Source organism: Crocodylus siamensis, chromosome 14 (assembly GCF_052110815.1).
Source record: "Crocodylus siamensis isolate JL-2025a chromosome 14, ASM5211081v1, whole genome shotgun sequence".
Classification (NCBI taxonomy): Eukaryota; Metazoa; Chordata; order Crocodylia; family Crocodylidae; genus Crocodylus; species Crocodylus siamensis.
In genome coordinates, this window is record NC_143408.1 from 20621833 (window position 1) to 20637302 (window position 15470).

General features: G+C 45.7%; 1 protein-coding gene across 3 annotated transcripts in view; it reads right to left on the minus strand.

Annotated features, from left to right (window-relative positions):
* Positions 1-15470, minus strand: part of LOC149853431 (opioid-binding protein/cell adhesion molecule homolog) — a 649187-nt gene that overhangs the window by 138309 nt on the left and 495408 nt on the right. The window lies entirely within an intron of this gene.

The following is a 15470-nucleotide window of genomic DNA, read 5'->3' on the forward strand; positions in this document are numbered from 1 at the left end:
TTGCAAGATTCAGAGATTCGGCAGCAGCTCAACCTCCAAATCAGATTTGGCCAAATCAATTCAGGACAGTGATTTGAATCACCGAATCGAATCACTGTCCCCCAAATTGGCTGAATCCAAAGCGAATACTAGCCACTTTGCACAGCCCTGTTTATAATATCATAGTTGTGCTGGGTACTTTAAACATGTACAGAAGACATGATCCATATACTGAGTCCCCAACCATTGAGGGTATCTCTACAAAGTACTGAATATCTCCTGTTAGGTTCCCTCTTTGGTTTCAGTGGGAGCTGAAGGCACTCCACACTTGTTGGGATCAGACCCTTGCCCACTTGTAAAGAGGGTAAAAATGATGCCTAGTTCATTAAAGCCATCGCTCCACTACAAGGCAGAGGTAGTGCTAGGCAGCCTTATGCCCACTGAAGTGCCCTCTTCCAGTTACACTATAAAACTATATCATGGCTGTTTTTGATAATTGCAACCTCTGTAGCACTTTGCATGAGGAAGCAAGGTAGAGATTTGCATGTTTTGGCTACATTTCAATATGCAGACCTGCATTCAGACTAGTGAAAATTCACATGCACCCCAGTCAGCAATTTCTTCATTTTCTGGGCAAAACTCTTGCGTAGTGTCGTTAATGTTTCTCCACCTCCAATTAAAAAAAAAAAAAAAAAAAAGCAGTGGCTCCTGGAGTCATAAAATTATGCAAGAATCTTAGCTTTCATTTTAAACAGAAGTTTCTCCCTTCATTGGCTACAAAGAAACTTTTAAAAATGGGACCCAAGTGTGCCATGGGGATTCCAAAACTAGGAGGCAAATAAGAAGAACCCAACCCTGTGTGTCTGAAGATGGATGATGAGGCCTATTCAGGATCGACAGACGCTACTGCAGCTCAGGCATGTGTTTCTGTATTGGGTCGGTGCTGTTGGACTCTTGATTTGGTCCATGACATGCTGTTTCTGCCACTTCCGCTTTTCCATCTCCTGCTGTACTTTCCAACAACAGGTTGCAAAGTACTGAGATCCCTACAGCAGACCCTTCCTCCATTCAGGGCAGTCCTGGGTGATAGTTCCCCATGAGTTAAAATTAACGTTACGCTTTTTTTAAGTCGTTCTTGAGGATGTCCCTGAAGCACTTTCTCTGCCTTCCTCTTGAGCATATGCCTTGACAGAGCTGATTGAATAAAACTTGCTTCAGTCGTTGTGAATGGGACATCTGGATGACATGGGCCAAAGAAGTTGATGTCAGATGATCATCACGTCAGTACTCATGGTGTTTGCTGGCAGGAGGATGCTAATGTTGCTGCCTCTGTCTTCCCACTGGATTAGCCTCATCTTCCCAACATACTGTGGGTCCTCCTCTGGACCTGTGACTTGGCTTGTTGGAGATTCAATTTCTTCTACTTGGAGTTGGTATCATTTTGCCAAGCACAAAACTTAAGACCTTGCGCTTGTGGTCAATCAACTCTTGGATCTTCTGGCCATTCTCATCAAACCAGTCAATGTTTCCTGGTAGCGTATCCAAGTGTCTCTTCACAGGCACTAACAGCAGTGGCCTTGAGGGCACCCCACATACTGCTGACATTTTCCCATTGTTGTTGATTGGAATTCACCAGTTTGGGTGGATGTTGCCATAATGACCTGTGCCTGCTTTTCTGGTGAATGTTGATGATGGTAAGTCCATGCTCCGTGCATTTGCTCAAGAGGAGGATGCCATTGGAAGTGACTTCTCCTACTCATTCTTTGCCCATGGTTCTGTTTCAGAGGTTAGAGTCCCTTCTGACTCTGGCATTGAATTCACCATGAAAAATAAGTCTGTCTCCCGCTGAAACATCAGAAAGGACTTGGTCAAGGAGGACCTTCGTTTCATCAGCAACGTTAAGAGTCGGGGGCATACATACTGATGACGGCAGCATATTGAATCTCCAACAGTTTAAGACAGAGAGTCATGAGGTGCTCATTAATTCTGATAGGGAATGTGTTGAGTTGGTTTATGAGTTCTTTCTTCACGGCAAAACCAACTCAGTAAAGTCTGCGCTCTCTTTCCTATTTACCCTTCCAGAAGAAGGTAAAGCCACCTCCATGTTCTTTGAGCTGCCCATCTCCCACTCACTGGATCTCGCTCACTGCACCTACATCAACGTGGTGTCACCTGAGTTCTTGGGCCACATGCGAGACTCTGGCTGTTCATTGCTGGGGCTGTCCATGAGGCACCTGATGTTGCAGGTCCTGGAAATGATGGTGCATCTTTGCTGGTATTTTTGACTGCAGGAAAGGTGATCCTACTGGATGCAGTTATCCAGTCAGGAAGAAATACAGAATACCGTATTAGGCAAGCTATGTTTAGGGCACCTGTATTAGACAAGCAATGTTTAATCCTCTCCCCATGTGGGGTGAGAAGAACAGATCCTGAAAAGGTCGGTCACCCACAGTTACAGCTGTCAAATCGCACTCCTGTCTCCTCCAAGTGCTAGATGACCTTCTTGTAACTGCCTCCTTTATTCTAGTTCATGCCTAGGAGCTTCTAGACCTCGCAGTCCTGCTCCCATCAGCATTAGCTGGTCAACAAAGGGCTTGAGGAATGTGGTGAGAAAGCTGTTTACATGGAAGGTCCCCACGTGTGACTTCTTTTATTGTGGAGAAGCTGTGGCACATCAGCATGGGACCATGATCCCCTGAAAAGGAGACCAAGATAACTGGGGATTTCATGCCACCGCAGCCTTCATTGGTCTTTGCAGCCATTTAGGTAGAGTCTAACATCTTCTTCTGCCTACTCCACCATTGAGGGCTTGTAGGCCCATGGCCGGGGGCTGGGCAGGCTTATTATAGTGGCAACCTGTACTCGCCATTTCACAGCACCATCAAAAGATACATGTGGCTTTTCAGGAGGGAAAGCATCGCCATCTGTTGTCCTCACCACATCCTGGTGATGCTGCCGCTGTTTGGTCCACAGCTGCTTATTTTACTGCTAACCTCCCCTGAAGGTCATTCTACTATCCACCACCCGTGGATACGCCGAGTAGCAGTACAGCTCTGCCCACTGACCCAGCAAGTATTACTAGAAGTTAGCAGTACTATTATTACACTTCACTATTTTAAAGCTAACCCCAGCACTGGAATGGGAGGGAGGCTGACTCACGGTTTTCAAATGCTTGGCAGACGTACTCTGAACTACTATAGTCTCCGTTAAGGACTCCTCAGTCATTCCTAGGTCAAGCTGCCTAAAATCTCCTAATATGACCATTATATGATGGCATGTAGAAGTGAGCATTTAGTTTGGATTTTCTTTGCATCCTTGTTACAGTATTTTCTACAAAACAGACACTGCCATTTGAAATCACGGATCCACTGCTGTTTGCTAAGCATCTGAGATGAAGATACAACTCCAAAGCAAAGGAGAGAGTTGGTTGTTAGCTATTTCAGTCCGTATTTGCTGCATGCCTTGTGTTACCTGTTTTTATTCTTTCTTTTTTCAGGGCCAGGCAGGAGCTGACACTGAAAGCTGCACGTCAAAACCAACATCTAAACCCTTCAGTCTTATGACACATATATGATATTTTATGTGCTTAAAGTACTTGGTAAGTATGAAGTGATCTTCAGAGCCTGAAATAGTATTATCTCCATCCTGCAGGAAGTGAAGGCACACAGTGCATCACCGGCATGGCACGGCAAGGAATTTATGGGCTGACATGATGCGACTGCATACTCTGCTGGTGAAATTTCACCCGTTTTTTGTTTTTTTTATGCCAGCAGATTTATGCCAGAATGGCCCTTCAGAATGGCAGGCATCACTCTTCCAAGACACTGTTTGGGGAACCAATCCCTGCCCCTATTAAAATCACTGCCCAAACTCCTGTCATGCTTCCATAGGAAAAGCAGTCCCTATATTATTATTGGTACTGATTTCTTTTTCTTCTGATTTTATTTCATCGTATCACATACAAAGGTAAACTTGAGCTGATTGTGTTTACCTGATGGATCCACCCATCCACCCACACATACACACACATCCCACTGCCACCGCCACAAAGGGAGGATGACGCGGGTTTACAAACTTAACTGGAACGTCAGACGGCAGCGAACAAAACCCAGCAACTATTAAGCTGCGAGAACATCCCTGAAGAAAACAATCTAAGGCTGAGCTGATCCCCTCATTTCTCTCTGATGCAGTACATCCTCCTGGTAAAGTTTTAATAGGTATTGCTGTTTCGACTTCTGACCATATTTCAAAGACAGCATTATAAAAGAAAGTGTAAAAGCAGAAGTGGTGAGATTTGATGTAGCAGGGGCCCTTGAGCACAATGTGTGTCGCTGAAGAACAGAGCTCTGGGGGGTTTTGGAATTAAGGAGCAAGTTGTTCTTGGGAAGAAGGGAAGAAGAAAAAAAACTAAATTACTTCAGAAACACTTGCTGACAAGATCTCTCTCTCTCTCTCTCTCTCTGTGCTGCTTTCATCCATGTGGCATTTTCTCAAAACAGCCCACCTTGATCAGTGCTACTGTGCCTGACACTTTACCTCTTTCCTTTGGACAGAAATGTTCAAAATCAGTGAGTTGCAAACTATCCTAAAACTCTTCCAGGTGTGTGCGCCCTGGGGGGCACAGCAATGCTCTTTCTGCTGCCAAATACATTTCCTATTGCTTTCCTGGGCTCAGACCAGGGAGGTGCTGAACGCGCTGGCCCCGATCCAACCACACACTTAGGTCCTGATTCAGCGAGGTACTTAAGGCAGTGGCTTAAATTGATTCACTAGGTGCCTGGGAAAAAAGCACAATTCTGCTATCACAATAGAAAGCTCCTTTCATTAAAAACCTTTTCTAGATCAAAAGGGTGGTGAAAGCAGCAATATCTAACGAACGGGGAAAGTTGATAGCAATGACTATAAATTAACAGTTAAAATGCAGACAATTGAAAAAGGTATTAATGAAAAAATCCATGGCCAGCAGGATTAAGGACAATAAGGAAGAGGATTCTTCACCTATATCAGGAATTTAACAAAAAAATCCTAGAAATGCACAGGTCTATTAGCAGATAGGGATGGGATAATATCAACACAAAAGACTTCTGAAAGACGTAGTGACACGCAACATTCAGATGTAAAAGAAAATAGCCCTATAGAAAATCAATTTGGCACATATTCAATGGATTGTAAACTGGCTCACTTGTAGACTTCAACCGAGTGCCTGCAAATGGAGAATCATCACCTGTTGGGGATGTTTCCAGATCTGTCCCACTGGGAGCAAGTCTTAACCAAATTTTATGCAATATTTTTGCCAATAATCCGTAAGGAAACATAAAATATTCCTAACAAGGCTTGCAGGCTTCCCTGGGGACTGTACCAGGACACAGCAGGAAGGACTGAGAGTTATAATGAACTTGACAGCTCTGCTGGCAGGAGCTATAACTCCTAGGATAGCCATCTAAATTGGCCAGGGTGGGAAAGAAGGATGGACTGAAAAGCAGTCTATTCCCCCCACCCCCCCTGGCTGGGGCTGAGCAATTAGCCAACAATTTATCCTAGTCAAAAACGTAACATCACAGAAAGACCACGAGGTACTAGCCATTGTGCAGTGTGACAAGCAGGAATGGAGAAGACTTGTGTGCGCCCTAAGCAGTATCTGGTAGGTCAGGTCTAAAGAGCAACTTGAACCAACTGTGAAACTGGGCTTGTTGGAGCCACACTTATTTTAACAGTGTCAAATGCATGGTCGTGTCACTCTAGGAACAAAGAATCAAGGCCAGTTTGGTGCAATTGAGAGTGGTGCGCACTGACTCTGGAAAGGAGTTTGGGATCGTGGTGGATAACCAGCCACAAACCCCCTGCAGACGGGTGGCTCGGTGGGCTGCATTGGAAAGGGCCTCTCAGGGGCAGACATGAAGCACTCTGTCTATTGGGGTGCATCCAGATGAGCGCAGTCGTGTGGTATGTGGTGCTGCAAGTACATTTCCTCTCCATGCTGCAAGGGTGCACTGCCCAGGTGTGTGTCGTGCCAGCTTTTTTTCTCTTGGTTTTATGACCGCTAGATATCCAGGAGTCAAAAAAAACCCACAGAAGAAAAACGGTGCAACTCGCACTCGGTCAGCGTGTGCTGCTGAAAAGCAGAGCCGGGCCACCCGGAGCCGCGCTGTGACTGCCGGCCAGGCTCCACATGGCAGAACTGCTGCAGCTGCAGCCCCGGGAGGCCTCCACGACCCCAGGTACAGCTGCTGGGGCCAGCCCAAGCTGCTGCTGTCATCACCACATGGCATCAAGCCTTCTCCTCCTCCTCCTTCCTCCCAGCCCTGCTTTTCAATCCTCTTCCTTTTTCCAGGCTGTTCCTCCATTCCCTCCCTTTCTCCCTCCTTGCCCCTCTTTTCCCACCTCTCTCCATTTTCCCTGCATTCGTTTCTAACAGCCTTCCTCAACTTTCTCTTCCTTTCCTTTCCTTTACCAACCTCTCTTTCTCTCTCAGCCCCTTCTGCACTCTGTCCTTCTCCTTCTCAGTTAGGGTAACGAATTTATGTTAGCAAAGTGCCCGGGAGATGCCCAATTTTATCCTGTCCACCTCTTCCCATCCTCCTTCCCTGACCTTCCAACTCCTCTTCTCACTGCTGGAGGATCCCCCACCATAACCCTTCATCATTGCCACATGATTTGTAGCACTTCCCTTCCCTTTGCCAAGAAGTCTGTGCTGCTAGAGGGAGGAATTCCCTGCCCCCCCCCAAGTACATTAAGTGTAAAACCCATAGCCCCATCCAAAACATCGACTCAGAGCTCTGAATTCGAGAGAAATATATTCCATAGCCCGAACCTGCCCATACATGAAGGCTGCAGGAGGCCTGCATTGCCATTAAATTCCAGGAGTGCTGAGGTTTACACCATTGTTGCTTTCGATATGATTTCTCCACGTGTGTTTCTTTGACACGGAGAAATGGGACACTCCCCTCCCCGTCCGTGGGCTTGTGAATCAGCACGCACAACTTGTAAGGAGGTGGGCTTGTCACTTGGCATTTCTGTGCTAATCTTCTGGTGAGAGGCGTGGGGAGGGGAGACTCCCCTCTGGCTAGGATCCCAGCCCTTTTCTGAGGACTGCATTTCTCCGTCTTTATTAATCAACACCTCTTTGCAGGCAAAAGGCTCTGCTTGCAACTAATTGGCCTGATAGTGAAATTATAGCTCGTTTGGTGTCATTAGTGCCAGTAAAGTCACTCTACCACTTACTCTCCCCTCCCATTCACCTTTACTTGCTTTGCAAAATCTTTTCCAGTTTCATTTCAGCCATAATGGTTGAGAGGGAGGGAGGCAGAGTGAGATAGAAAGAGAGAAACTCAAAGACCACAGCATTCTCTATTAAAGCTGTTTATGATAAGAAGAGGATTAGGTGGCTCATATTCCAGTTATATTAAATTAAATCCCAGGTCTCTTTCCATTTATAACCCTCTTGCTCCCTCAAAACAGACACAAACACACCAACACATACACACCGACACAGCCACACACACATGCACACACGCCTGAAACCATCCATCCTATCGTGACAGTATAGACTCAGGAAAAAAAAAACAAGAAAAAAAACACCCCCCTGGCTCCTTGCCATCTCCGCTCTTATAAACCGTTGTTAACTGCTGTAATGAACCAATCCAGGAGACATATTAATAATGACATGAAGAGACACATTTATTGTTGATTGTTGAGTCACTGGCAGATTTATCGCAGGGTTGCTAGTAGGGAAGGTCTGGCACCGCAGTAGTGCAATTAAAAACAAATTGAATACAGGGACAAAGAATCAATAATCTAACTGGGCAACTTTTAGTTTTTCAAAATACAAATATAAATTAATTGACCTGAACACAGTTGCTAACTGGTCATTAATGTCTGCTTGCTAGCCAATTGGTGTGCGTAATGCATCCCATTAGGATGGATACCGTGAACCCCTCCTTGCACTGACCAGCTGTTGGCTGTCTGTTCCAGCGGGAAGACCTTTGTTTTCCCCAGCAATGGACCGAAGCCCCTAAGTTGTGACACAGTCCTGAAACTCCCAAAATGTTAGGACAAGAGCTTGGTTTCACCCAAGGTGAGGTCCCTCCTGGCCTATTTTTCTGTGATCCTATTCTATCATCATCATCATCATCTGTTTAAGAGCATTGGCTAGAGGCATCAGGTGAGGTTAGGTGGGGCAGCTATTGTACAAAAATATAGAAAGAACAAATGATTTGGGGCAGAGTGTGTCCATTTAAAAACAGACCCAGCCAAGGGTGACAGAAGAGGTATACACAATTTACAGCTGCAGAATAGAGGCACAAAAGACCTAGACTTAGGTGCCTACATACAGCTTGGTATCAGGGCCAAAGAGATGAAAGGTAAACATTTCAATCAAGCCTAAAGCTCAGCTCCTTGAAGGTATTTAGACGCCCAACTCCCACCGATTCGAATGAAGTTATATCTGTTAAATTCCCACTGATTTGCGCTGAAAGTCCCTTGGACTCAAGCCCCTAAAATACACAGGTGCTTTTGGAAATTTGACACGTTGGGCATGAGCACACAAGCATGTTATCACGAGACAGAGGAGGCCAGGGCCTTCCAGAGCAACAGCTGCTCCACAGGGTCTGCCATGGCCTAAAATGAAAGCGAACTCCCAGTGGTAAAGGGGTTAGTAATACTCATTTCCACAAGAAGAGGGTTTGCACCGGTGGCCACTGAGGAAGACCTGTACAGCTTCACCCCCGTCATCTCACAGTAACATGCTCGGGTTCTCAATGACTCGATGACTTGCCCAAGATCATTACTGAGCCTGTGTTGAAGCTGGGCCTAATTCTGCCCTGCTCCCTGCATCCCAGCTCTGTGCCTTAACCATACAAGCATATTTTCTCTCATTGTACAAATGGGAGCCAGCCACCAAGTTCAGCTCCAAATACCATTCACTCCTGACATCTGCATCTCTTCAGACTCAAGCTTGTGGCTCTTTCTAGTTTCCTGCCTCCCTTGCAGATGTTTGCTCTGGCCTTAATCTTGACAAAGGATTTTTTTTCCCCTTTTCTATTCTGTTGGCTGCAGCCTGGCTTCAAATCTCCCTGATGCAGCAGAAACCGGCGAGGAGGGTCTTTTCGTCTTTCAAGTGCCAGCTTTCTATCAAATCGCTGGCACTTCCGTAGGGTGTAAGTAGGTAAAAAAGACGATCTTTTGTTCACCTACAGCCTCTTTCATCTGAGCTCTCTGAGCACTCCCCGAGCATTAATTACAGTGAATTAAGTATTATTATCTCCATTTAACAAATGGGGAAACATAGGGCAATTAACTAGCTTAGCCCAAGGTCACACATCAAGTCAGGAGGCAGAACTAGAAATAGAAACCAAGAGAGTCTCAGCTCCCACCGTCTGGGCTCGGACCACTAGGGAACACTGCCTCCCTCCAGGCACTGCATGAAAAATGAGGTTAACAGCACATATACGTTGTACTTATTGGTCCAAAATGCTTCAGTTTACACTAGAGAGAGTGCAGTGTTTGGGCTTTTCCTTTTTTTCAGTTTTTTAATTTAAAATGTGCATGTATTTAATACTGATTGACAGCCCAGGAGACAGAGATCCTCCACTTACACTCCAAATAGGAACAACAGATGAACTGCAGCAGTGAACTTCCTTCACGTATGGCCTTGACACTGCAAGCCTCCACCCCGGCAGCAAAAGGAGCCATATAGCGAGGGTGGACACTCGATCTTCAGTGCCCATTCAGGTCCATTGGCCTCTCTGCTGAGATGGGCAGCTAGTGCCAACACTGACAGTTCTTGATGTGATATTTGCCACTCCCAACTGGACTCAGGCCATCAAAATGCTGTGGGAGCAAAATGGCTTTCAGTCTTTGCCAACCTGAGCTGCATCTGAAGCAGGCATCAAGTGGTAAAGGTGTCCGTATCTCCTATTACCAAGCCTTCCTGCAATAGATAACGGTCCCACAGAGATAAGCAGTGAGGATTTTATGGTAGGACGAAACTTAAGCTAATTACTTTGCTTTATTTAAAAAAAAAAAGGAGGGGTCTATATGCGTGTGTAAGAAAATTCTACTTATAGGGCCAATGCTGGCCTTCAGAGAAGGAAAACGGAGGGCTACTCCTTCACACATGGTAAAGTTGAATGGTGTCCACATTACTGGTTTCTCTTACAGTGCATCATGTATTCCTCTCACACCGTACTTCATCCTAGAAAATCCACCATAATTGGGAAGGTAATTTGTTGCTATAAGAGATACCCATCCCACCTCTGAGCCAGTCCTGAAACTTGGTTGTATGGATGAGAGAAGAACATTTGCTATCTGGTTTTAGTTAAATTGCTTTCGACACTAAATTGCTAATGAATACTGTTAGCATTGGGTTTGAAGAATATGAAGGCAAGACTTGGTCCTCTATATGAACAAAGACAAAGTTAAGAACCAGGGATCAAATCTGCTGTTGGTGTAAGTGGGTAGGACTCTACTAACATCAATTAAATGGTCGCTGTTTATGCCAGGGGTAATGTTTGCACTGCATGGTTTGGAAAGAAAGCATTCCCAAAGGAAGGTCAACCAAGCCATGATGTTCCTCACGGTTAAGCTGGAGAACTGCAGCCTCGACCATCCCACGGTCCGATGGCTGGGGACCTGGCTACAGGGTCAGACCCGAAGAGCATTAGTTGATGGGGGCAAATCAACATAGCAGGGTGACCAGTGGTGTCCCTCAGGGCTCAGTACTCTTTAACATCTTCATTAATGATTTGGATTCGGGCATCAGATGCAGACTGGCAAAAGTTCACACGTGACACTACACTATGAGGGAAGGCAGGCACGCTGGAGGGCAGGTTGGGGATACAGGCCAACCTGGACAGGCTCACCAGGTGGGTGGACCAGAACCTGATGGCATTCAATGTTTTTCCTGGGAGGAAAAACCAACATCATACTCAGAGGCTCAGCAGTGCTACACTCACTAGCACCTTGACCGAAAGAGACCTCGGGGTCTTGAATGACCACAAGATGAACATGAGCCACCAATGCAATACCATAGCCGGCGAAGCAAACCAAACTCCGGCGTACATCCACCAATGCATCTCAAGCAAAACCAGGAAAGTCCTGCTTTACTTGGCCTTAGTGAGGGGCCGCAGCTGGAGCTCTGCATCTGGTTTTGGGCCCCTCACTTCAGGAGGGATGTGGATAAGATTGAGAGAGACCAAAGAAGAGCCACCTGCATGATCCAAGGCCAAGAGAGCAAGCCTTATGAGGAGAAGCTGAGGGACATGGGACTCTTCAGCCTGTGAAGAGAAGGCTCATGGGGGACTTGGTGGCAGCCTATAAGTATATAAAGGAGTTTGCACCAAGATCTGGGAGAACAGTTGTTCACTAGGGCTTCTTAAGGGATAACAAGGTCTAACGGCCACAAACTTCTGGAAGACCAATTTAGACTGGACATAAGAAAAAACTTCTTTACAGTCCGAGTGTCCAGGGTCTGGAACAGACTCCCCACCAGAGGTGGTGCAAACACCTACTCTGGACTCATTCAAAAGACACTTGCACGCTTATCTTGCTGGGATCATTTAACCCCAGCAGACTTCCTGCCTATGGCAGAGGGACTGGACTCGATCTCGCCAGGTCCCTTCCAGCCCCTAATGCCTATGAAATCTATGACCGACAATCCCCACCCATTAGGAAAGGTCTGCATTACAGGCTGCGCTGCTATGAAAGCCAGGGCTGGCTGCATGTTTTTTCCTTTCCAATCTTCCTGTGTTCTCCTCGGCAGCTACATATCCCTACCTGGAGTTTGGCACAAGTGTCTCTGTGGAATAAAAGGATTCTTTTTTGCCTTGTTTTAAAGAGATAAGATAATCACGCTGGGATTTTAGTAGGCAAGATATTGGGTGTTATGTGCAGAAGATTTATTAAGAGCTGGAGCATGAAGAAGAGAAAAGAGAAGAAGCTATAATCTCTCTTTCTCTCATACACACACATATTCATTTCAGATACATACTCCTGCAGCAAGAGAAGAGCCCCTCATTTTCCAGATATCTCCTGCCCTCTAATTATATATTACATCCATTCTTTTCTGCCTAATATTGGGCTCTAGCCAGCTTTTCCTCCCCACTTCTACTTCTTGGAATTAACCCATTGAGGCAGGGAGAAGTGTTCAAGTCAAGTCTGACTCTCGATTCTTCTCCCTTCTATTTTCCATTCTAGACTTGCCATTAACACTGTCAGAGCCAAACTACACTCCACAGACACCACTGGGAAACATCCTCCTCCTACACTGATGTTTCTTGGGGAGTCTGAACCTGAAAACTAAATTCGGGAGAGGCAGCCACACTGTGCCCATGTGCAACTGTGTAGTAACCACCAGACTTCACCATCACATTCAGCAAGGTACTTAACACATGTCCAACTTGAGTCATCTCACTGAAATGTCAAGAAAGAGTTAACACAAGTGCGCTGGGATTTTTACAGGTAATTTGCTAGTAAACAGTTTGATGCAGAGAAAGCCTCTTGAGAATTGTTCTTCCTCTAAGGTTTCACATCCAGATGGGGAAAAAAAAGAAAATTTTCTCATAGAATTGTCTTCTGGGAGCTGAACTATTGCAAAAATAGCACAAGGAATTTCAATGCCATCAAATCAGAACACAACATGTTGCCCTGATTTGACCTGAAAACTGTTTCCAGAGCCCCATCTTACCTTGATTCCTATCCAGTTCTGAACTCACCCCTGAGATTCACTGTAATGAAAGACAGGGACAGGTGAACCTCAAAAACTTTGAGTTTGGATCTTGGAAAGAAAAGGAAAGAGAAACCATTCACAAAGCTTTATAAATGTATATGAGACGTAAAGTGCTCAGCTACTTCACTGATGGTTACCGAATGGATTAGAAGGATACAGACAAGATAGTGGAGATAAATAGATTGAGATTATATAGACAGGCATTTCTCAGAGCCGCCTGTCAGCTGCACAAATTTAGGCTGCATATCTTGCAAGATCAGGCTTTTGCAGCAATATTAGCACTTTGCCTTCCATACCCAATCCCAGCATGCAGAGAGATGTAAAAATGAAAGATGTAGCAAAGGAAATGTTTCTGATGGTTCAATTCAATTTGGGTCTAGAGATGAATGAATGTCCCCCAAAGAGAGGGAAGGTTCCTGGCTTTTGTTTGCTTCTGATTTTTTCTTCTAGACTGTTTCCCCCTCTCTAACGCAACACTGGAAAGCCGGAAAGCCTGCAGCACGTCCCAAATGGAAAATGACACTAAATTTCAGAGAACTGGCATGCAGAACAGCATAAAACTATCTGAGCAAGTGGTAAAGTAACAAACTCTGTCTCTGAGGTCTTTACATAATTAAATGGGCACAAGAGGGATTTGGGTGGGTTTTTCTCTTCCTGAATGACAGCTGATTGGTGGTAGTAATCAGACCCTTGCATTTCCAAATGGAGAGAGGATAAATAAAGTGTAGAAACATTTTTTTTTTTAAAGAGACAAGTTGGGGCACAGAAATTTGTCAGATTTGCTCATTGCAAAATCAATACCCATCAGCTGTTTAAAATTAAAGCAAAGATTAAGTCCTGGTTTTATACATGCCTTATTGTATTCTGAGAGCTTTCTACTCAGCCAGATAAATCTTCTTTAAGAGGATTAGGAAACTTTCATTATCTTTATCTAACCTGAACTAACACTAACTCTGAAAAATTAATCTATAGACTGGACAAAAGCCGATAGCTGTTGCAAAGAAGCAGGGATCTGGAGTTACTTTCTAATTGAAGTGGGTGGGTGGGAAATGGGGGAAATGTGAACAATGCCGAGACTGTAGAGGAAAAACAAGACCCCCCCTCTCAGGGGCAGATTTTGTTGCACTGTTCTTTGAGGAAAATTTTGCTAATGAATTTGAGGATCTTCCTCTCAAAAATGATATATTTGTGAAAACTCCCCTAATGTTCAGCCAGCTCTACCTACTATAATGATGTCTAGCCAGCTAGCTTCCTGACCTATTTATGCAAGGTGAATGTAAGACTCCATCACACAGCTGTGGGCCTTTTGGGACTATGTCAGCTTAGTAGTGGTATGCAAAACAGGACATATTCAATTTGGATTCAGCCCGAATCAGAGACAGTGATTTGATTAGTTGATTTGGATCACTGTCCCCGATTCGATTCGGCCAAATCCAAATCTGAAGATTTGATGCCGATTCAGAGAATCAGCAATTCGGACACAGGCACAACTTTAAATGCATTTTCTACACACCTTGAGGTACCAGGCGGCTCGTGATCGCTGCGATGCTGGGGTGGCTGGAGTGTCCCACCGGAGCGCAGGGGGGCCCTCCACATGCTTGGCGGTCGACTTTCGGGTCTGCAAGGGAGTGTGCTGGGAGTCCCCCCTGTACCACCCCACACACAGCAAAAAGCTGTGGGGGGACCCTGGGTACCCCCCCCCCAGACTCAGGGGCACCAGTCACCGACATAGGAGGGTGCAGGGGGGGAAGGGAGGCCCTGTGTACTCCCTGGCAGACTCATAATGAGACTGGAAGTGCTTCTGGTCCACTTCTAGGTCTGCTGCCGAGCGCACTGCCCCCCCCCCCCCCAAATGGTTCTGTGGGATGCTGCATCTGTCCCAAAACCAGCATTCACGAGCCGCCTGGTACCTTGAGGTATGTAGGAAAAACATTTAAAGTTATGCCTATGTCCGAATCAATTCAGAGGGGTCCGATTCGATTTGGACATATTAAAGGGTCCTCCGATTCTATTCAGATTCAGAGATTCACCCACCGAACCTCCGCCGAATCGAATTAGGGACCAAAGCTTTGCACAGCCCTACAGCTTAGTGTGCGATTCACGTTATCCATCGGGTTCCCCATCACGAACATTCAGACTCTTCCGATTGGGATCAAACATCCCAACTGAATGGAGCTCCCTCAAAGAGAGACCTGCTCAAGCCCACCTTGTCTGTCCTCAGATCTGGAAACTCTGCGATCCTTCTGTCTGAAGAGACTCAGGGACTCCCACTTTTCAACCCAACAGCTTCTGTTACATGCCAAGGCATTTCTCTAACAGCATTATCCACTGAAGCTCTGTGCCAAAAACCCTTTATGGCCCGTATTGACTTTGACATACTTACGCAATCTGTCTTTCCCAGAAACTGATAGCCTTGTACTGTTCAAGTCTGTTCCTCTACAGTACCTGACAGTTCTTTTATTTCAGCACTGCATTTCCCAAAGAAGATAACTCTGCTGTCAAGGCCACTAAGGTGCCACGGAGGCTTTACTTCCCATGCTAAGGATCCTCTGTTCCTCTGGAACTGAGCCCCACTAGCAGACAGGAAAGCCAGAACTGACACTACCTGCTGGCACTTCTAATACCTATGACACCTTCAAAATGTGCTCTTTCTTGCTTTCTCCTAAAGGAAAGACGTAGGAATGAGTAGCCGAGATCAGATCAGTCTCTAGCTAAGTTGGTAGCCAGCAACATTTCAGAACCCTGGGTTCTTTCCTTTGCCAGCAGC